This window comes from Heteronotia binoei, chromosome 11, assembly GCF_032191835.1.
Source record: "Heteronotia binoei isolate CCM8104 ecotype False Entrance Well chromosome 11, APGP_CSIRO_Hbin_v1, whole genome shotgun sequence".
In the NCBI taxonomy this organism is placed as follows: Eukaryota; Metazoa; Chordata; class Lepidosauria; order Squamata; family Gekkonidae; genus Heteronotia; species Heteronotia binoei.
Window position 1 is genome coordinate 73826369 of NC_083233.1, and position 23864 is coordinate 73850232.

The following is a 23864-nucleotide window of genomic DNA, read 5'->3' on the forward strand; positions in this document are numbered from 1 at the left end:
AATAAGCCACAGCCAGCTGGGCACGAGGATGTGGCTCAGTGGCAGAGCATCTTCCTGGTGCCCAAAAGGTCCTGGGTTCAATCCCCGGTTTGTAATAAAGCTGGGATCACAGACCCAGAAGGGCAGGTGATTTCACTTATTTACTTTAGTACATTTGTGCCTAGGCAGTATAATAAAAAGTAGAGACATCACCCTGCCAACAGAAGTATGCTTAGTCAAAATACTACTGGTATTCCCAGTAGTAATATGTGGCTGTGAGAGTTGGACCATAAGGAAGGCCGAGTGCAGAAGAATAGATGCTTTTGAGCTGTGGTGCTGGAGAAGACTCTTGAGAGTCCCTTGGACTGCAAGAAGATCCAGTCAGTCAGTCCTAAGGGAAATCAACCCAGACTGTTCCCTGGAAGGTCAGATGCTGAAGCTCAAATACTTTGGCCACCCAATGAGAAGGGAGCACTCCCTGGAGAAGACCCTGATGCTGGGAAAGACAGAAGGCAAAAGAAGAAGGGGACGGCAAAAGATGGGATGGCTGGATTAACATGAATTTGAACGGACTTCGGAGGATGGTGGAAGACAGGAGGGCCTGGCGTGACTTGGCCCATGAGGTCACAAAGAGTGGGACTCGACTGCGACTGAACAACAACAACAAAACAGCAAACATTTGTACCCTTCCTTTCTTCCTCATGGGGATTCAAAGTGGCATATATCGTCCTGCTGTCCTCTATTTTATCCTCACAATGCTCCTGTGAGGTAGGTTAGGCTGAGAAATGTTTATTTATTTCTCGAATCCATTTTTACCCAACTGTTGTCTCCAATAGAGACCCAAAGCAACTTACGTCCTCCATTTTCTTCTCACGACGACAACCCTGGGAGGTGGGTTAATAATAATAATAATAATAATAATAAATTTTATTTATATCCCGCCCTCCCCGCCTAGGCAGGCTCAGGGCGGCTAACAACATATTCAGATAAAAACTATACATTAGTTTTAAAACAACATTAAGAGTTATACAATAATTTAAGATCGACAGTATCTTTAAAAAACCATTCCAATTTACATAATTTAACAGCAACAACGATGTTCCCAGCGCTATTCTGTCTACTGCATAATGGCAAGATCACTAAATAGAGTCACTTTGGTGGATCCTCAGTTCGGCCATCTTTTGTCAGCAGCCTGCGAAGGCCTGCCTAAAGAGGATGGTCTTGCAGGCTCTGCGGAATTGGTCTAGACTCCACAGAGCCCGCACCTCTTCCAGGAGCTGGTTCCACAGGCACGGAGCTGCAACGGAGAAGGCCCGGGCGTGGGTGTTCTGCAATTTCGCCTCCTTTGGCCCAGGGATAGTCAGCTTGTTCTTGCCTGCTGACCTCAGAGCTCCTTGGGGCTCGTATGGGGAGAGATGGTCCCTCAGGCAGGCAGGTCCTCGACCATATAGGGCTTTAAAGGTGAAGAAGAAGAAGAAGATATTGGATTTCTATCCCGCCCTCCACTCCGAAGAGTCTCAGGGTGGCTCACAATCTCCTTTACCTTCCTCCCCCACAACAGACACCCTGTGAGGTAGATGAAGATATTGGATTTATATCCCGCCCTCCACTCCGAAGAGTCTCAGAGTGGCTCACAATCTCCTTTCCCTTCCTCCCCCACAACAGACACCCTGTGAGGTAGGTGGGGCTGGAGAGGGCTCTCACAGCAGCTGCCCTTTCAAGGACAACCTCTGCCAGAGCTCTGGCTGACCCAAGGCCATTCCAGCAGCTGCAAGAAGAGGAGTGGGGAATCAAACCTGGTTCTCCCAGATAAGAGAGCTATGGCTGACCCAAGGCCATTCCAGCAGCTGCAAGTGGAGGAGTGGGGAATCAAACCCGGTTCTCCCAGATAAGAGTCCGCACACTTAACCACTACACCAAACTGGCTCTCCAAAAGGTAATGACCAGTTACCTTTAAGTTTAGCCGACAGATTGGGATTGGCCCAAGGTCACCCAACGAGCTTCCATGGCATGAGTGGGGATTTGAACCCGGGTCTCCCAGATAATTGTCTGACACTCTTCACCACTCCACTGCACAGGCTCTCAATGGGTTTGGACAGCTAAATCACCCAGCAGTGAGATTTATTGATGATATAGAATTTTTTTTAAATATACTGCATCTCTAGGAAGCTGTCTGAAATTTTTAAAAAACGAAAACTAAATATGAAAAGATATTTATTAAAATCCAGCACTAAAAACCCAGCCCAGCGTAACAAATATAGACCATCCAAACAGACCACTGATGGCTTAAAATAAGAGTTTCCGGACTAAAATAGTGTTAAACGGGGCTCTTTTTTTTGTAACAGGAACTCCTTTGCACGTTAGGCCACACACCTCTGATGCAGCCAATCCTCCAGCGGCTTACAGGGCTCTTCATACAGGGCCTACTGTAAGCTCTCGGAGGAGTGGCTACATCAGGGGACTGTAGCCTCAGGGCTTTTTTGTAACAGGAACTCCTTTGCATATTAGGCCACACACCTCTGATGCAGCCAATCCTCCAGCGGCTTACAGGGCTCTTCATATAGGGCCTACTGTAAGCTCTCGGAGGAGTGGCTACATCAGGGGACTGTAGCCTCAGGGCTTTTTTGTAACAGGAACTCCTTTGCATATTAGGCCACACACCTCTGATGCAGCCAATCCTCCAGCGGCTTACAGGGCTCTTCATACAGGGCCTACTGTAAGCTCTCGGAGGAGTGGCTACATCAGGGGACTGTAGCCTCAGGGCTTTTTTGTAGCAGGAACTCCTTTGCATATTAGGCCACACACCCCCTGATGTAGCCAATCCTCCTGGGGCTTACACTACAAAAAAAGCCCTGGTGAGAGACTCCTGCTGAAGATGTGAAGTGACAGCAAGCCAGAGAAGAGAAGGCTGCAGTTGTCCAAGATACCCCTGGAGACAACGGCTTGCATATCCAAGATGACCACAAGACACGTTCTTCGAGGGTTTTCCTTCACCTCAATGATCCTGCTACAGGCTTCAGCTGTAACATGCTGCCACAATGCTAAGCTTATCTAAGTAGGAACATTATATGCCTCACTGCAGCCCTGGATTTCTCAGAGACTGATGGTAAGAGGCTGCGGCTGAGTGGAAGAGCCTCTGTTTGGCATGTAGAAGGTCCCAGTTTCTCCAGTTAAAAGGACCAGGCAGTAGGTGGTTTGAAAGACCCAGGGCTTTTTTTGTAGCAGGAACTCCTTTGCATATTAGGCTACACCCCCCTGACACAGCCAATCCTCCAAGAGTTTACAGGGCTCTTAGTCCAGGGCCTACTGTAAGCTCTTGGAGGATTGGCTACATCAGGGGGGTGTAGCCTAATATGCAAAGGAGTTCCTGCTCCAAAAAAAAGCCCTGGAAAGACCTCAGCACGAGACCTGCTGCCAGTCTGAGTTGACAGCACTGAGCTTGAAAGACCCATGCTCTGGTTCACGATCAGGCAACTTTGGGTGTGTCCTGTGTGCGAAATATGCACACTTCTCATGGTCAGCCCCATTTAAAAGTTCACAAGCTTTGCTGGGGGAAACTGCTGGGATGGAGGTACAGAAAAGGCGCAACGGAAGAAACTTCCAAGGATTTTGTTGTAGCCAAGTCAAGGAAGACTAGGGAAGAGACCAGGGGTGAAATTCTAGCAGGAGCTCCTTTGCATATTAGGCCGCCCAACCCCTGATGCAGCCAATCCTCCAAGAGCTTACAAGACTGTTTTTGTAAGCTCTTGGAGGATTGGCTGCATCAGGGGTGTGTGGCCTAATATGCAAAGGAGCTCCTGCTAGAATTCCACCCTCCTAACGAAGCCGGCAAACGCCAGCCCTACGGCGGCGGTGTTGTATTCGAACATGGAAAGCGAGGATGTTAATTACGTTCAGCCTCTTGAAGTGCTGGAAAGCTCGATGCTCCCCCAAGCAATGCATCTCAAGCAAGACAGACCACTACTAATTGCTGTTTAATCACTGCATTATAGTAATTATAACGTATGCTTCATACACTACAGTTTGTTACCCCGTTGTTGGCACCAACTTAACGCTGACATATAATTTGTTACAGCAAAGTTTATTTGCGTCACTCTTATTAGGGGGTTCCATTAGTGTTTCCAGCGCAAACACAACACCGTTCTCTCCCACCCCCGTCAGTTATACAGACTTCCACCCACCCACCGAAGAAAATTCTTCTTCACAGAAGAAGATATTGGATTTATATCCCACCCTCCACTCTGAATCTCAGAGTCTCAGAGCGGCTCACCATCTCCTTTACCGTCCTCCCCCACAACAGATACCCTGTGAGGTGGGTGGGGCTTAGAGGACTCTCACAGCAGCTGCCCTTTCAAGGACAACCTCTGCCAGAGCTATGGCTGACCCAAGGCCATGCTAGCAGGTGCAAGTGGAGGAGTGGGGAATCAAACCCGGTTGTCCCAGATAAGAGTCCGCACACTTAACCACTACACCAAACCGGCTCTCGCCAGTCAGAAGGCCAACAGTTTTTCAGGTCTTATCTGTATAAATGCAAACGGGATAATCTGACAGAATCATAGAGTTGGAAGGGACCTCCAGGGTCATCTAATCCAACCCCCTGCACAATGCAGGAAATTCACAAACCCCTCCCCCTAAACTCACAGGATCCACATTGCTGTCAGATGGCCATCTTGCCTCTGTTTAAAAACCTCCAAGGAAGGAGAGCCCACCACCTCCCGAGGAAGCCTGTTCCACTGAGGAACTGCTCTAACAGTCAGGGAGTTCTTCCTAATGTTGAGCCGGAAACTCTTCTGATTTAATTTCAACCCAATAATACTGGTCCTACCTTCTGGGGCCATAGAAAACAATTCCACACCATCCTCTAGATGACAGCCCTTCAAGTACTTGAAGATGGGGATCCTATCACTTCTCAGCCTGCTGAGAGGTCAGAGTCAAACCGATGAAGAGAAGGGTCTGTTCCCTTCCAGTCTTTTATGATTTCAGATTTTTTCTCTGCCCTGGGTCTAACTTGTCCCCGCTTCAAACGTCACGAGGTGAATTTCTGAACCTCCTTCTGGGCAGGGCTCTTTTTTTAGGAAAAAGGCCAGTAAGAACTCATCTGCATATTAGGCCATGCCCCCTGGCACCAAGCCAACTGGAACTGCATTCCGGTCAAAAATGTCTGCCTGCTCGCAGCCCTGATGGAATCATAGACTTATAGAGTGGGAAGATCCAATCCCCTGCAAGATGTAGGGAATTCACAAATATCTCCCCCCTCCACACACACACACCCAGTGACCCCCTGCTCCATGCCCAGAAGAGGGCAAAAAAAAGAATTCTCCAGGATCCTTGTCCAAAATGGTCTGGAGAAAAATTGCTTCCTGATGCCAAAGTGGTGATCGGCATTTCCCTGAGCGTGCAAGAAACTAAGCCCTGCTACAATCACCGAATATTCTGATTCATTTAGATTTCTCTGTGTGTATGAAGAAGAAGAAGAAGATATTAGATTTATATCCCGCCCTCCACTCCGAAGAGTTTCAGAGCAGTTCACAATCTCCTTTTCCTTCCTCCTCCACAACAGACACCCTGTGAGGTAGATGAAGATATTGGATTTATATCCCGCCCTCCACTCTGAAGAGTCTCAGAGGGGCTCACAATCTCCTTTACCTTCCTCCCCCACAACAGACACCCTGTGAGGTAGATAAAGATATTGGATTTATATCGTGCCCTCCACTCCGAAGAGTCTCAGAGAGGCTTACAATCTCCTTTCCCTTCCTCCCCCACAACAGACACCCTGTGAGGTAGATGAAGATATTGGATTTATATCCCGCCCTCCACTCCGAAGAGTCTCAGAGCAGCTCACAATCTCCTTTACCTTCCTCCCCCACAACAGACACCCTGTGAGGTTGGCTGAGAGGGCTCTCACAGCAGCTGCCCTTTCAAGGACAACCTCTGCCAGAGCTATGGCTGACCCAAGGCCATTCCAGCAGGTGCAAGTAGAGGAGTGGGGAATCAAACCTGGTTCTCCCAGATAAGAGTCCACACGCTTAAACACTACACCAAACTGGCTCTCAATGTCAACGATGAGCCCCGTGGCGCAGAGTGGTAAAGCAGCAGTACTGCAGTCAAACTCTCTCCTCACGACCTGAGTTCGATCCCAGCGGAAGCTAGGTTCAGGTAGCCGGCTCGAGGTTGACCCATCCTTCCGAGGTCGGCAAAATGAGTCCCCAGCTTGCTGGGGGGAAAGTGTAGAGGACTGGGGAAGGCAATGGCAAACCACCCCGCAAAAATGTCTGCCGCAAAAACGTCAGGATGCAACGTCACCCCAGAGTCGGAAACAACTGGTGCTTGTACAGGGGACTACCTTTTTTTTATATCAATGAACATGATCAGCACAGGAATGTCACATACATCCTCCCAACAATGCAACATACAGCTTATACCAGAGGTGGCCAACGGTAGCTCTCCAGATGTTTTTTTTTGCCTACTACTCCCATCAGCCCCAGCCAGCACGGCCAATGGCTGGGGCTGATGGGAGCTGTAGGCAAAAACATCTGGAGAGCAACCGTTGGTCACCCCTGGCTTATACAGTTGGAAAATGAAGCCCAATACATTCTTTGTGCCTCTCTGACTGAATTAACCCTGGTGGGGAAAACACCGCCCTGCTTCTCCCCCCCCCCCCCCCGCTGTCTTGACCTCCCCAAACACTTGCATCATTGGATGGGCGGATTGCGAGTGTTCAACTGGATCACTTACCTGGTAATTGTCCTTAATAGTTCTTCGAGTGGAAGGCGACTGCTCTGCTTCTCCCCCTCCCCCCCCCCGTCTCCCTCCCCCTCTCCCGGAGCCTTCGCCACCACCTCCATTAGGCCTTCAGGTGAAGCAACAGACAGAGGAAACATCCTTTTGCCGTAATGGGTCTCCTAAAGATGTCAGTGGCGCTGGCTCCCCTGACAAGTGGTGTGTGAGAACCGATCTATTTATATCTAATATTAATGCCTCCGTGTTTTGAAGAGATGGGTAGAATTCGGGCTGTCAGCAAAAGCCTCACGCTTCCCCCCCCCCCTCCCCTCCTTGTGATGTGATGAATCAAAAGAACTCTGTCTCAGCTTGACAGAAGAATCTCATTAATGGAAGCGAGGGAAGAAGGGAGGGAGAGGCCGGGTACCTGTAGACAGGCCTCGGATTCGGCAGGAGCTCACAGGAGCGCAGTTCCTACACCTCTCTGACAGTTCCGCCTCCTCCTTCCCACCTTGTCCATTGACTAGGAGGTGCAGCTGCATAACAATCCCTGGATGAGCTCCACCACCTGCTTTTCTACTAAATGACCCCTATCTGTAGAGGAAGGTTTGGAGTCAGAGCCAACCAGTGCGGATTTTAAGCATGGAGCCAAAAGGCCACTTCAGGTTCTCTGTGGTTTTTTTAGTAGCTTGCAAAGACAGAGGGGAAAGGAAAGATGGCCTGGTACAACCCAGACCTGTCAGATCTCAGAAGCTCAGCAGGATGGATACTCAGAAGGGAGACCACCAAGGAAGACTCTGCAGAGGAAGGCAATGGCAAATTACCTCTGCTTCTCACTTGCCTTGACATCTCCTTGCTGGGGGTTTTGTAAGCAGGGTTGGTGCTTAGAAGGGAGACCACCAAGAAAGGCTCTGCAGAGGAAGGCCACGGCAAACCACCTCTGCTTCTCACTTGCCTTGAAAGCCCCTTGCTGGGGTTGCTGTAAGCAGGGTTGGTTCTTGGAAGGGAGACCACCAAGGAAGACGCTGCAGAGGAAGGCCATGGCCAACCACCTCTGCTTCTCACTTGCCTTGAAAGCCCCTTGCTGGGGTTGCTGTAAGCAGGGTTGGTTCTTGGATGGGAGACCACCAAGGAAGACTCTATAGAGGAAGGCCATGGCCAACCACCTCTGCTTCTCACTTGCCTTGAAAGCCCCTTGCTGGGGTTGCTGTAAGCAGGGTTGGTTCTTGGATGGGAGACCACCAAGGAAGGCTCTGCAGAGGAAGGCTAAGACTAACCACCTCTGCTTCTCCCTTGCCTTGGAAGCCCCTAGCTGGGGTTGCAGTAAGCAGGGTTGGTTCTTGGATGGGAGACCACCAAGGAAGGCTCTGCAGAGGAAGGCCATGGCCAACCACCTCTGCTTCTCCCTTGCCTTGGAAGCCCCTAGCTGGGGTTGCAGTAAGCAGGGTTGGTTCTTGGATGGGAGACCACCAAGGAAGACTCTGCAGAGGAAGGCCAAGGCAAACCACCTCTGCTTCTCCCTTGCCTTGAAAGCCCCTTGCTGGGGTTGCTGTAAGCAGGATTGGTTCTTGGAAGGGAGACCACCAAGGAAGGCTCTGCAGAGGAAGGCCATGGCAAACCACCTCTGCTTCTCACTTGCCTTGAAAGCCCCTTGCTGGGGTTGCTGTAAGCAGGATTGGTTCTTAGAAGGGAGACCACCAAGGAAGGCTCTGCAGAGGAAAGCAATGGAAAACCACCTCTGTTTCTCACTTCCCTTGAAAGCCCATTGCTAGGGTTGGTTGTAGCTTGATGGCATTTACTTACGTATACGGATCTGAGAGTTCCCAACATATTGGTACCTGCATGAGACACCACCAAGGAAGGCTCTGCAGAGGAAAGCAATGGAAAACCACCTCTGCTTCTCCCTTGCCAAGAAAGCTCCATACTGTTGTGCCGCAAGCCAGTTGCAATTTGACGGCACTTACATACATAAAGGTGGAACACCAAAGCAGGGAAATGGTGCCTTTGTCGGGTACAGATTTTTTGGCTGAAATGACTGTTTCATTTCCGTTTATGTTAAGACTCGCCGTAGATCGATCTGGACCATTCTCTTGGTTAATTTTAAGTCCCAGACTTCATTACATTTGCCCACCCTGTGCTGAATTGCTTTACTGGCCCTAGACGCTTCACGGGTCTTGGTGGCTGGCATAGCACGCACGATGCAAAAGCTGGATGAACAGCCTCCATTCAAGTCTTTTGGGGTTTGAAGCAGGGCTGCGCAGAACCATCCCATAAAGTGAGTTTTGCCCATAAATGGACTCATTTTGTTGCCCTCGAAACTCCTACAGGTGTCTCTCTCAAGCATGAACCTCCAACTCCGTCTTGAATGCTTTGTTTTAGGCATAGTCTTTGTCCAAGTCCAACATGGAGTTAACCATGCCTCATTTTCTACACATGTGCCCTCTGTCTTCCTGTAGAATGAGTTCAGAGCTCTTCAGGTGCCTTTCCCAGGTCATTAATTCTCTTGTTCCCACTTAGCTAAACAGCTCTCTCTCTCTTCCCCTCCACTTGGCCTTTTTCTCCTGGTTTCTGTTTCTTTGATGCCCAACTGACACCCTTCATTCGGGCTCCTCTCTTGCTTCTGCAAACTATGGGAGTACCTGATTCCTCAGCATCTGCTATGCTACTCCTGAGCCTTTCGTTTTTACACATTTGTGCCCCACTCTCCCTCCAAGAGCCAACGTAAGACATTTCCCTTTCCTCTAACTGAATATCAAACCAAACCAGGTCAGGCTAAGATAAAACGACTGGTGCTAAAGTCAGCCAGTGAGTTTCAGGGCTGAGCCAGGATTTGAACCTGGGTCTCCCAGCTACCAGCCTGCAACTGAACCCCTTTGCCACACTCTCTCGCCTTGCATCTTCCTTGAATCTCTGCCCATTCTCCCCTTCTCTCCTGTGTCTTGTCTTCTGTTGCTTGCAAGCCTGAGGGCAGGATTTATCCCTGTGGCTTTGTTTCATGTGCTCCAGAAAGATTATTCATCAGCATCGCCATCCCCCTCTCTTCTTTCTTGTGCTCCTGTCTTCTTGAGAAGAAAAGCTTGCCTGACTTCATTGAGAGGTTTGTCTGTCTTCTTCTCCACCCTCTTTTGGAAACAGGGTAAGGCATGCCTGTTCTTCTGCCAGGCGCCTGGAAAACCAAACACTGTTTTCATGTTTGCATGGCTATGCATTTTAGTACCTCTATCCCCTGTTAGTGGATATATTGGAGGCTGGGTTTATCTTTTTATTATATGACGTCCTGCTTTGCAGAGGCTGCCAAGCTATTCGGCCTAGAAGTTAGTCTGAAGAAGACAGAAGTTCTCCACCAGCCTGCACTCCAGGAAGATTATCACCCTCCCTGCATCACTGTGGGTGAATCAGTTCTGAGGACAGTCCAGCAGTTCAGCTACCTGGGGTGCATCATCTCCTCAGATGACAAGAAGATTGACAATAAACTGGCAAAGGCAAACCGTGCATTTGGCCGACTGCACAAAAGAGTGTGGAGCAACAAGCATGTGAAAAAAGGAACAAAGATCAATGTTTACAAAGCAGTTGTGATGACAACCCTCATCTACGGCTCCGAATCGTGGGTTTTATACCGTCATCACCTGCGACTCTTTGAGCGCTTTCATCAGCGCTGCCTTCGCACCATCCTCAACATCCACTGGAGTGACTTTGTGACCAACACTGAAGTCCTCAAGCGGGTGGAGGTTACAAGCATCGAGGCACTGCTGTTGAAGACGCAGCTGCGCTGGGCAGGGCATATTTCCAGGATGGAAAACCACCGCCTTCCCAAGATTGCCCTGTATGGCGAACTTTCCACCGGCCATCGAAATAGAGGGGCATCAAAGAAGAGGTACAAGGACTCCTTGAAGAAATCCCTTGGTACCTGTCGCATCAGCCATCACCAGTGGTCTGACCTAGCCTCAGATCGCAAAGCATGGAGGCACACCATCCACCAGGCTGTCTCTTCCTTTGAGAACGCATGCATAGCTGGTCTTGAGGACAAAAGGAGATTGAGGAAGAATCGCACTGCTACAGCACCAACCCCAAATCAGACTTTTCCCTGCAGCCACTGTGGCCGGACCTGCCTGTCCCGCATTGGTCTTGTCAGCCACCAGCGAGCCTGCAGCAGACGTGGACTGCTGCACCCTTCTTAAATCTTCGTTCACGAAGTCAAGCTGAGAGAGAGAGAGATTGTGCACATGCAGAGGCGTGTTGCAATATTAAGAACGGTGCAGCCCATGAGGACTGGACACTTTATACCAGGGGTGTCAAACATGCAGTTTGGGGACCAAATCAGGCTCCCAGAGGGCTCCTATCAGACCCCCAAACAACCGGCTGTCATATGCTTCCTTTTCTTTATATCTTGCTTCTTTCTGCATCACGGCTTGCTTTGCAAGGCTTGCTGGATTGCACAGGAGCTTCGGAGCAAAACCTCTACGTTCTCCATTGGCTGAAGCTCCTCCCTTGGGGAGGAAGGGGGGAAGAATAGCTTGCTTTGCCAGGCTCTCTCAACTGCACAGCAATGCTACAGAGCTAAGCCTCCTTCCTTCTATTGGCTGAGGCTCCTTCCCGCCCCCCCCCGTCCCCGGGGAAGGAAGGAAAGAGCCAGAGCTTCCTTTGCCCAGTTCCCTGGATCCCAGGGGAGAGATACAAAGAAAGCATCTTTAAGACCAATGAGTGCTAACATTTTAAGCATGTTTTAAGTTTAAAAATATAGATATTTGCATTTGTCTGTGTCCTTTATAAAGTTTATACCTTTGCTAAATAGGTACACACATGGCTTGGCCTGACATGGCCCGACCCAACAAGGTCTCATTTATATCAGATCCGGCCCTCATGACGAATGAGTTCGACACCCCTGCTTTTATACAAGCCAGTTCTCATTTCCAGCTTACGGCCAGCCTATGAATTAAAAAGGTAAAGGTAGTCCCCTGCGCAAGCACCAGTCGTTTCGACTCTGGGGTGATGTTGCTCTCACAAAGTTTTCACGGGCAGACTTTTTACGGGGTGGTTTGCCATTGCCTTTCCCAGTCATCTACACTCCCCCCCCCCCCCCCGAAGCAAGCTGGGTATTAATTTTACCAATCTCGGAAGGATGGAAGGCTGAGTCAACCTCGAGCCAGCTACCTGAACCCAGCTTCTGCCGGGATCGAACTCAGGTCATGAGCAGAGCTGAGGACTGCAGTACTGCAGCTTTACCACTCTGCGCCAAGGGGCTCTCAGCCTATGAAGTAATGACTTCCAAAATGTCCTGCCATTAACAGTCTTGCTAAGGACTTCCAAACTGAGGGCCGTTGGCTTCCTCAGTGGAGTCAACCCATCTCAGGTTGGGTCTACTGCCCCAGACAGAGTGTTCCATCTATAACTTGTGGCTAATAACCATTCGTGAACCTCTCCTCCATGGGTTTCTTCATTCCCCTCTTGCAACTGTGGGTGCTTGTAGCTGCCACCACTTCCTGTGGCGGTGAATTCCACATCTTAATGGTGATAAAAGTACTTCCTTTCATCTGTTCTAAGCCTACTGCTCATCAATTTCATGGAGTGCTCGTGAGTTCTTATGCTGTGAGAAAGAGAGAAAAGTGCTTCTTTCTCTACCTTCTCTATCCCCTGCATAATTTTGTAAGCCGCTATCAAGTCACCGCTGAATCATCGTTTCTCCAAGCTCAAGAGCCCTAACCTCTTTAACCCTCCTTCACAGTGAAGGTGTTCCATCCCCTTAATCATCTTAGTTGCTCTTTTCTGCACTTTTCCCAATGCTGTAATATCTTTTTTAAGGTACATTGACCAGAATTGTACATAGTATTCCAAATGAAGCAGTACCATACATTTATACAGAAATATACCCTGAAGATGCCATTTCTTCCAGGAGAACCGATCTCTGTCAAGATCATCCCTTACAGAATCCATGCTGATTCTTCCCCAGTAGAAGAAGAAGATGAAGATGAAGATATTGGATTTATATCCCGCCCTCCACTCCGAAGAGTCTCAGAATGGCTCACAATCTCCTTTCCCTTCCTCCCCCACAACAGACGCCCTGTGAGGTAGAAGAAGATATTGGATTTATATCCCGCCCTCCACTCCAAAGAGTCTCAGAGCGGCTCACAATCTCCTTTACCTTCCTCCCCCACAACAGACGCCCTGTGAGGTAGATGAAGATATTGGATTTATATCCCGCCCTCCACTCCAAAGAGTCTCAGAACGGCTCACAATCTCCTTTCCCTTCCTCCCCCACAACAGACGCCCTGTGAGGTAGATGAAGATATTGGATTTATATCCCGCCCTCCACTCCAAAGAGTCTCAGAGCGGCTCACAATCTCCTTTACCTTCCTCCCCCACAACAGACGCCCTGTGAGGTAGATGAAGATATTGGATTTATATCCCGCCCTCCACTCCAAAGAGTCTCAGAACGGCTCACAATCTCCTTTCCCTTCCTTCCCCACAACAGATGCCCTGTGAGGTAGATGAAGATATTGGATTTATATCCCGCCCTCCACTCCAAAGAGTCTCAGAGCGGTTCACAATCTCCTTTACCTTCCTCCCCCACAACAGATGCCCTGTGAGGTAGATGAAGATATTGGATTTATATCCCGCAGTCCACTCTGAAGAGTCTCAGAGCGGCTCACAATCTCCTTTCCCTTCCTCCCCCACAACAGACACCCTGTGAGGTGGGTGGAGCTGGAGAGGGCTCTCGCAGCAGCTGCCCTTTCAAGGACAACCTCTGCCAGAGCTATGGCTGACCCAAGGCCATGCCAGGAAGTGCAAGTGAAGGAGTGAGGAATCAAACCCGGTTCTCCCAGATAGGAGTCTGCACACTTAACCACTACACCAAACTGGCTCTCTTTTGTTCATCAATGTGCCAACTAATTCTATCTTTAATAATGGATTTCACCATCTTACCTGGTATCAGTGTCAGACTGACCGGCTTGTAATTTTCTGGATGTCCTCTGTAATGTCTGAGAGCCAGTTTGGTGTAGTGGTGAAGTGTGCGGACTCTTATCTGGGAGAACCGGGTTTGATTCCCCACTCCTCCACTTGCAACTGCTGGAATGGCCTTGGGTCAGCCATAGCCATTGCAGGAATTGTCCTTGAAAGGGCAGCTGCTGTGAGAGCCCTCTCAGCCCACCCACCTCACAGGGTGCCTGTTGTGGAGGAGAAGATATAGGAGATTGTAAGCTGCTCTGACTTTCTGATTCAGAGAGAAGGGTGGGGTATAAATCTGCAGTCTTCTTCTTCTTAAGATGGAGGTTACATTAGCCGCCTTCCAGTCCTCAGAAACGGAGGCAAGTTTTAGTGATAGATTGCATTCTCTCATTTAAGAGACACTACCCCTGCTAAAGTTAAATGTAGTTGTGTTCATCTTTTGGAGCAACTCCCTATTTACATAAAAGCAAAGAGCCCCATGGCGCAGAGTGGTAAAGCTGCAATACTGCAGTCCGAGCTCTCTGTTCACGACCTGAGCTCGATCCCGGAAGAAGCTGGGTTTCAGGAAGCCGGCTCAAAGTTGACTCAGCCTTCCATCCCTCCAAGGTCAGTAAAATGAGTGCCCAGCTTGCTGGGGGGGAAGTGTAGATGACTGTGGAAGGCAATGGCAAACCACCCCATAAAAAGTCTGATATGAAAATGTTGTGATGCGTCATCACCCCAGAGTTGGAAACGACTGGTGCTTGCACAGGGGACTGTCTTTACCTTTATCTAATAGCATTATGGTCACTGTTTGCAACCAGAGCAATTAGATTTACATCTCTCAACAGGTCTTGAGAATAGATCCAAGTGGACAGCCGTGTTGGTCTGAAGCTGTAGAACAAGGTGGAAGGTACCTCCAGGGTCATCTAGTCCAACCCAAAGGGGGGTCATCTAGTCCAACCCACAACAAAGGGTGATTAACATGTGGAATTCACTGCCACAGGAGGTGGTGGCGGCCACAAGCATAGCCAGCTTCAAGAGGGGGTTAGATAAAAATATGGAGCAGAGGTCCATCAGTGGCTATTAGCCACAGTGTGTGTGTGTGTGTGTGTGTGTATGTATATATATATATATGGCCGCTGTGTGACACAGAATGTTGGACTGGATGGGCCATTGGCCTGATCTAACATGGCTTCTCTTATGTTCTTATGTAACCCCCTACACAATGCAGGAAACCCATTGGGTAGTTAAAATCACACATTGATGTGACACAATTATATCACCTAGGGTCCACTCTCTAGAGCATCCATTTTCTCCAGGGGAACTGATCTCTGTCATTTGGGGATCATTTATAATTTCAGTTATTCCAGGACGAGAGATCTTGAAGAAAATAAAGATGTTGCAGAGAGCATTAACATCGAATTGTAACAAGAGGCTGATAACCCTGAAGGAAATAAGAAGGAATACTCCTGACTGCAATGTTCCCTCTAGGCTGCAGAGCCTCGTGAGCAAAAATTCTACTTTGAGAGCGACTGGCATTAAAACTGTGAGCTCCTGCATAAATTACTGTGGTCTGATGTCATCCTTCCTGAGCGAAGACAAAACTGTGTGAGCCGGAGGCTAAAAATCTGTGAGCTAGCTCACACTAGCTTAGCTTAGAGGGAACACTGCTTCCATGCAGGTTTTTTTTTGTTTTAGCAGGAACTCCTTTGCATATTAGGCTACACCCCCCCTGATGTAGCCAGTCTTCCAAGAGCTTACAGGGCTCTTCTTACAGGGCCTACTGTAAGCGTTTGGAGGATTGGCTACATCAGGGTGTGTGTGGCTTAATAGGCAAAGGAGTTCCTGCTACAAAAAAAAGACCTGATCCTGAGGAAGTTTTTAAATGAAATGAGCCTACATCCGAGTGCTCATTGAATGGACCTTCCTTGCAATATCGTAATACCGAAATGTGCAAAAAGATTATATGATCCTTTAAAAAGTTTTACTAAACATTGTTAGCCTGTACATCACAATGTCTGTTTCTTGTATTGCCTGTAATATGAACCGTGATCTCAGGCTTTTGGTTTTTCCCACTCAGGCCCGGTGCTTGGGGGGGTCTGCACCCCTAGTACCAAAATGTGCTCACCTGCTCCCCCTGGAATTTTTTTTGTGCATGCACACAGGGCGTGTGTGCCGATGACATCACAATGATGTCACTCATGCGCACCCTTTGCTGCTCGCTTGGGAGACCTCGGCAAATTTTGGAAGGGCAGCAGCGCACCTAGAACATGCTTGCTGCCCTGCCACACCCCCCCCTCACTTTGCCGCTGCCTCCCGAGCCTCGGGAGGCTACAGCAAAGTCAGGACAGCAGCGATGCGGCCTCAGGACGTAGGTCAAGTGGTGCCCTGAGCGACCGCCTACTTGGCCTACTCCTACGCGCTGGCTGTCACGAGCTGGGGCTGAGTCAGGCAAAGTCCAGGGGCGGTCCAGGGTCTGCAACCGGTGAGCAAGGTGGGTCCAAGGCGCCAAAACAGAATCGTAATCCAGGTATCGCAGGTCAGAGGTTCCGAAGCCGAAGTCAGGGGGTCCAGAGGTCCCAGCCAAAGTCAGGAATCCAAAAGCCGAAGTCAAGAGCCAGAGTGGACGCTAGGATGTCAGGTATGTGGTTAGTTGCTTCCACCAAGCCTCCTCCCAAAGCCCACAGCTATATAGCCCTCTGCTGCCTGTTGCTCATTTGGGCTAATTGCTGTCTCAGAGCAGCAGCCAGGATCCTGCCGAAACTTAAGCATCCTCACACTTAGAAGGGCCAGAATCCTTTCAAAACTCAGGGCTCAGGGAGCGTCTTGCTTGTGAGCGTGCCGCCCTCCTCCGATCCCTGAGGTCCCGACGAAGGCGGTCACGCACACGAGCCACCCGAGAGGGCGAGGCAGGGGGGCTGGGATCTTCTTCAGCAGGAGGCAGGGGCACTGGTGCAGGTGGCAGGGGCACAGTTCCTTCTGCAGGCTCTGCAGGCTCGGCTTCTTCTGCAGGGTCCCCAGCACCCATGACACTGGCCCTGTTCCCCCCTGGAGGCTGACAAGCCTGCAATAATCCTATGAGTTAGGTTAGGTTGAGTCCCAATATCACGCGGCAAGCTTCCGTGGCTGGATGAGGATGTGAACCCGGGACTCTGTCCAAAACTTGGGTGATAAATCACCCCGGCTATTTAAGCAGCGCCGGATTAAACCCTATGGAGGCCCCTAGGCTGTCAAAATCTCGGGAGCCCCCTTGAAAATTATCTCCCCCTTCTGAACACCCACTCCACTGATTATCTCCCCCTTCTGCAAATTATCTCCACCTTCTGAGCGCCCACCCCACTGCAGCCTGCAGGCACCTTCTCAAAAACCCCTTTGACAAAGCTGCGGGGGAGAGGCAGAGAGAGGCAAACTTGGTGATGACGCCAGCATCAGCCACACCAGGCAAGTTGGGCAAAGAGCGGCTCAGTTGCTGGCTGTGCATGTAGGCTGGGAGGGCTTCAAGCAGAGGGAAAACTGGGGGGAAAGCCAGCCCGGGGCCCCTAATGGTGTGGGGGCCCATAAACCAGTGCTTACTTGGCCTAATTGTTAATCCGGCCCTGTATTTATGGAATGAACTGATTTCACTGACAGAAATTAAAAGCAGGGGTATCCTTCCCGTTTGCAAAAGGAGGTGTCAGCCCAGAAGCAACAAGAAGAAGAAGATATTGGATTTATATCCCGCCCTCCACTCCGAAGAGTCTCAGAGCGGCTCACAATCTCCTTTCCCTTCCTCCCCCACAACAGACACCCTGCGAGGTGGGTGGGGCTGGAGAGGGCTCTCACAGCAGCTGCCCTTTCAAGGACAGCCTCTGCCAGAGCTATGGCTGACCCAAGGCCATTCCAGCAGGTGCAAGTGGAGGAGTGGGGAATCAAACCCGGTTCTCCCAGATAAGAGTCCGCACACTTAACCACTACACCAAACTGGCTCTCCGTCATTTGGGGAGCAGTTACACCAAAGGAAAATGCGAAATCAGATTAGATTCTGAGACGAGTCTGCAAGCGTCTTTCAATTAGGCTGCTCAAACAAAGAGTTGGCAAGCCGGGGCAAACATCGCAACCCCTGAACATCCCCTTCCCGCCCTGTGGCGTGCCTAGTGGAGGCTAGGTCATCGGTAAAACGAGCCTCCTCCGCTCCGAGCTGCCCACCCCGCAATCCCCCTCCAAGAAACCCAGTCGCCACCCAAGCCTCCTCTGTAGCGGCTCACAAGCAAAGTGTCACATCTACAAGCAATTGCAGGCCATTAAATGAAAGCCTCAGCTTGCCGCCCCGGACAGGTTAGGCCATTTGTCAGCAGGTTCCGGCAATCTTCTCGCGAGCAAAGTGGCCCCCTGGGCTCCGGAGAGCGCGCAACAGCGGCGCATTACTCGTCTCTGACAACTGATGTATTGGATTCATGTCTATCAGAGAGGCCAAACTTTTCTTTAATATACTGTGTAGGGCCAAAGGAGGACAATTCCCCATCAAAGTCAGCCTTTATTAAGAACAGGGTGGCTGAAAACGAACCGCGCTCGGCTCCATCTCGTTCTATTAGAGCCTGACAGGGCTGGCGAGATGAAACGCAACACTCGACTGGCCTCGCGTGTGGATCCGTTTGCTGGCTTTCAAAGGCAACCCAAGCACACTGAAGCCCATTTCTCTCGGTGGCTTTGTAGCATTGCCAACCTCAAGGTGGGACCTGGAGACCTCCCAGAGAGACAACTGCGCCCCAAATGACAGAGATCAGTTCTCTTGGAGATCAGTTCACCCAAAGGGTGATTGACACATGGAATTCACTGCCACAGGTGATGGCAGCTACAAGCATTGACAGCTTCAAAAGGGGATTGGATAAGCATATGGAGCAGAGGACCATCAGTGGCTGTTAGCTACAGCGTATTGTTGGAATTCTCTGTCTGGGGCAGTGATGCTCTGTATTCTTGGCGCTTGGGAGGGGCACAGTGGGAGGGCTTCTAGTGCCCTGGCTCCACTGATGGACCTCCTGATGGCACCTGGTTTTTTTGGCCACTGTGTGACCCAATGTGTTGGGTTAGGTGGGTCATTTGCCTGATCCAACATGGCTTCTCTTAGGTTCTAAATGCCTGCTTAGGGGTATGTTTCTGTATAAATCCGTGGATCTATCTAATCCCCTTTTAAAGCTGTTTATTCCAGTGGCCCTCACGACATGCTCTGAAAGCAAATTTCATATTTGAATACCTCTCTGTTTAAAGTAGTATTTTTCACCCATCGTCCATATCATAATGTCGCTGTATAAATCCAGGATGCTGCCTCATTTGGAAAACTGCATACAGTTCTGATCGCTGCACTTTAAAAAAAGAGATTATAGCATTGGGAAAAGTGCAGAAAAGAGCAACGAAAATGATAAAGGGGATGGAACACCTTCCCTATGAAGAAAAGTTAAAGCGGTTAGGGCTCATTAACGTGGAGGAATGACAACTGAGGGGGTGACATGATAGAGTTTTCCAACATTCCCCTGGAAATAGAGAAGGTAGAGAAAGAAGTACTGGAGGAATACCACTCCAAGTAATGGAGGGTAACCAAGCTAGCCTTAGTAGGAAACGTTACTACAGCACTTTCAGGTACAACCTGGAAGTCAGAAAGGGTTGCTCTAAGCATTGCCAGAAACGCCACAGTTTTACAATAGAGTTCTAGCAATTGCTAGAGCTGCACTTTGTGACTTCCAGGATATATGCAGAATTGATGTAGCCACATCGCTGATGTCTTTTTCCGCATGTCCCCTCTCCCATCCCTCCCATCTATTGCCTGAATTAGCAGATCTCTTATCTGAGAGAACCGAGTTTGATTCCCTAATCCTCCACTTGGACCTGCTGAAATGGCCTTGGGTAAGGCATAGCTCTGGTAGAAGTTGTCCTTGAAAAGGCAGCTTCTGGGAGAGCCCTCTCAGCCCTCTCAGGGTGTCTGTTGTGGGGGAGGAAGATAAAGGAGATTGTGAGCCGCTCTGAGACTCTGAAATTCGGAGTGGAGAGTGGGATATAAATCCAATATCTTCTTCAGATTCCACCAGACATTCATAGAGAATCCAAGAATCCTTGAGTTGGAAGGGACCCCCAGGGTCATCTAGTCCAATTCTCTGCACAATGCAGGAACTTCACAAATCCAGACTCCACACACACACATTCCCGAGTTGTCCTGCCCAACTCGGCTTTAGCGTTGCTCCTATTCTTATGCCTCCTGCTTTAACCCCCAGACCGGCTAATCTACATCTACCATGAAGACCTCTTGGACCACAACGGTTGACTCCACAGAGACCTAACTTTTGGTTTGTTGCTGCATTCCTTTTGCAGCCTGGCAGTCCCTCAGAAGAAAAGCAAACCCTGCTTTTTCCGTAGAGGCCGAAATCCTGGCCGACAGGAGGAACTATTTTTAAATGCAAACTTTAAAGAGGGGAAAGACCATGAAGAGACAATAAGATAAAGGTCTTCTTGGAACAGCGAGCCTCCTCCTGCCCCACCCCGACCGTTCTCCATCAGAAGAACTTTGCTCCTGATTCATAAATATTTTTTAAAAAGGAGCGCGAAGCCTTCTGCGGAGGGGGAGGCAATTTGCAGCGATTAAAAATTTATCCCGTTGGCTTGCTCTGCCGTCAGCCCAGGCGGTGGGCCTCACTTCGACTCAAGCAGGCGGGGGCATGCCCTGCCTCCTGTTCCCATGACGACGGATGTCCCTGCCCGTTGCCCAAACCATCAGACATTGCCCACAATTCCCAAAACCTTTCCCTAAACCAGGGGTGGCCAAACTTGCTTAATGTAAGAAGAAAATATTGGATTTATATCCCACCCTCCACTCCGAAGAGTCTCAGAGCAGCTCACAATCTCCTTTACCTTCCTCCCCCACAACAGACACCCTGTGAGGTGGGTGGGAGCTGAGAGGGCTTTAAACAGCAGCTGCCCTTTCAAGGACAACCTCTGCCAGAGCTATGGCTGACCCAAGGCCATGCTAGCAGGTGCAAGTGGAGGAGTGGGGAATCAAACCCGGTTCTCCCAGATAAGAGTCTGCACACTTAACCACTATACCAAACCGGCTCTCTTAATGTAAGAGCCACATAGAATAAACACCAGATGTCTGATGACGTTAGATGTATGAGAGCTGCAAGGGAGGGAGAGAGGAAAGCAAACAGATGGGAGAGGTGGAAAGAAAGCAACTTTAACTTTAAATGCATTCTCCAAGCTACCAGCTGGCTTGGCTTGGAGAATGGTTTTAAAGAGACAAATGCCTTCTTCAAGCTGGCTGGCGGGGCAGTGGGGGCTTCCAGAGCCACACAATATGTGTGAAAGAGCCACATGTGGCTCCTGAGCCACAGTTCGGCCACCCCTGCCCTAAACCTTCATCTCATCCCTTTCACATCATTTTTAAAAAGAGAGAAAGATCAGATTTTTTTTCCTTCCATCACACGTCCTCCCACCCCCAGGCTTTTCACTCCACAGAACAAAAATTGAGAGAACTCCCTGGAACAACAGAATTCTCCTCCCCGCATGGTTCATTTGGCCCCCAAAGTTTTTGGCAGTTGTTTCCCTCCCCACCCCCCCAAAAAAGTCCAGACTTCATTAAGAGAGAGAACGCATCTGCTCAAAGTAATTGCGGCAATCAAATCATCAATGCGTGCACAGTTCTGGTTGAAGCAGGGATGGGGGAGGAGATGGAGTTTGGGGTTGGCGTTGTTGTTTTTCTTGTTTAAAAAGCCTGCACTGTTTCAAGTTCATCTCGCTGCTAGAGTTAGTGGCAGCTGTCAGCTGAATCTCGTCGGATCCGGATCGGAGATTAGCTCAGATCGTCCAGCGCCACCGTGATTTGCGGGGCAGGTCCTTGATGAGATGGAAACAACTGTGCCAAATGGAACGCGTCTTTTTGGAAAGCGGTGTCATCTCAGGAGCAGGTAGGTTGCCAATTTCCAGGTCGGGCCTGGAGACCCTCTGGAATTATTGCTGATCTCCAGACCACAGAAATCAGTTCCCCAGGAGAAAGGGGGGGGGGATTTTATTTATTTATAGTCTGCCTTTCTCATGGGGACTCACAAGGGGTTATGCAGAATGTGTTGATACAATAAGCAAGACGGGGCATTCAATAAACAATGAAATAGGATTTGGGTTTGTAAATCCAAACAGAAGTCTAAAAACCAGAATTGAAGCAATGCACAAGCATTACACAGCACTTTAAATCAGGCGTGTCAAACTTGCAGCCCAGGGGCCGAACTAGGCCCCCAGAGGGTTCCTATCAGGCCCCCGAGCAACTGACTGTCATCTGATTCCTTCTCCCAATGTCTTGCTTCCTTCTGTATCACAGCTTGCTTTGCAAGGCTTGCTCAATCGCACAGCAGGGCTACTGAGCCAAGCCTCTCTTCCTTCTATTGGCTGAGACTCCCCCCTCCAGTCCCCTGGGGAAGGAAGGAAAGAGCCAGAGCTTCCTTGGCCCAGTTCCCTGGATCTCATGGGAGAAAGACAAAGAAAGCACCTTTAAGACCAACGAGTGCTAACATTTTAAGCATATTTTAAGTTTTTAAAAATATATATGCAACTGTGTTTGTGTCCTTTATAAAGTTTATATCTCTGCTACCTAATCTTAAATAGGTACATACATGGCCCAGCCCAACATGGCTCGGCCCAACAAGGTCTCATTTATGTCAGATCTGGCCCTCATAACAAATGAGTTCGACACCCCTGTTTTAAATGATGCAAGATTGCACCATGTAATCCAATCCACAGCAAATGAAACACAGGAGCACAGACTACAGTCATCAACAATCACGGGACGGAGACAGTACTGGACATCTGAACCGAGGCAGTTCTGACCAGGGCTAAAGGGAAAGGAGGAAGCAGCTAGGCAGTGATTTGGAAGGTATGTAGAGACTTCTACCCTGCCACCTAAAGTCTCCATCTCACCCCACTTCATTACCAAAAGATTCTGGGGGTGAAGAGCCAAGCTAGACTTCAGGGAATTTCACCCTCTGGAGGTAGTGGATGGCATACCATGTAGAAAGAGCGGGCAGAGAACAATTCACCTTTCCCTATTCCCCATTGTAAGGAATAGGATGGGGCAAGCCTTCTGAACCCTTTGGTGGTTCCTGTTTCTGAGCTTCTTCTCATCCATCAAGAACCCTGGGTCTTACCAAATGGATATTTCCTCTTTGGCAATTGCTCCTGTTGGCTCCTGCCCATTAGGCGAGATGTCTATCAGAGGATCTTCACTAGATGTCCTTGCCTTCGGGACGTAGGCTGATGGATACTCTCAATACAGGACCTTCTCAGAGGTCCTGTCACTGCCACAGGAGATGGTGGTGGCTACAAGCATAGACTTCTTCAAGAGGCGATTGGATAAGCATATGCAGCAGAGGTCCATCAGTGGCTATTAGTCCCAGTGTATTGTTGGAACTCTCTGTCTGAGACAGTGATGCTCTGTATTCTTGGTACTTGGGGGGAGCAACAGTGGGAAGGCTTCTGGAGTTCTGGCCCCACTGGTGGACCTCCTGATGGCACTTGGGGTTTTTGGCCACTGTGTGACACAGGAGTGTTGGAGTGGATGAGCCATTGGCCTGATCCAACATGGCTTCTCTTATGTTCTTATGTTTTTATGTCTCAATTTCTGGATCCACATCCATACGTATGCTCGCCCAGTGCTGTTATTCTTTATTTCTAAGACACCAGCCTTAGAGCTGTTTGGTGGAAAGTTCCCAGGCAGCTTGTTCTATGTGTGCTTTAGTCTTGAAAAGCAGGTGCCTTGGAGGCAATTTGGGTCAGAGCTGGAGGAAAGGGGTGGACTGGCTCCTGCATCAGTCACAAAGGCAAAGGACCTCAGGAACAATACTAAAGGGAAGTGATGCGAGGTCTGGTCGTCGCTTGAATGGGAGACCATCTGGGAATTCTCTCTGCCCCATGATGGGTTCCATGATGATAGAACAACTGGATATGAATAAACAACCATACATTTCAGGGTAGAAATCACATATATGCTCCAAATTATTCGCTCTGGGGTGGGGAACGAGAAAACATGGACATCTTTCCCCACCCCCACCCCTGGAATCAAGAAAAAGGGATAGGGAGAAGGGGACTCTATTGGGGAGAGAGCCGTGACTGGCCCAAGGTCACCCAACAGGCTTCTGGCAGAGGAGGAATGGGGAATTGATCCCTGCTCCCCAGATTAGAATCTGTCACTCTTCACCGCTACGTCATGCTGGCTCTCAGTCGAGTGA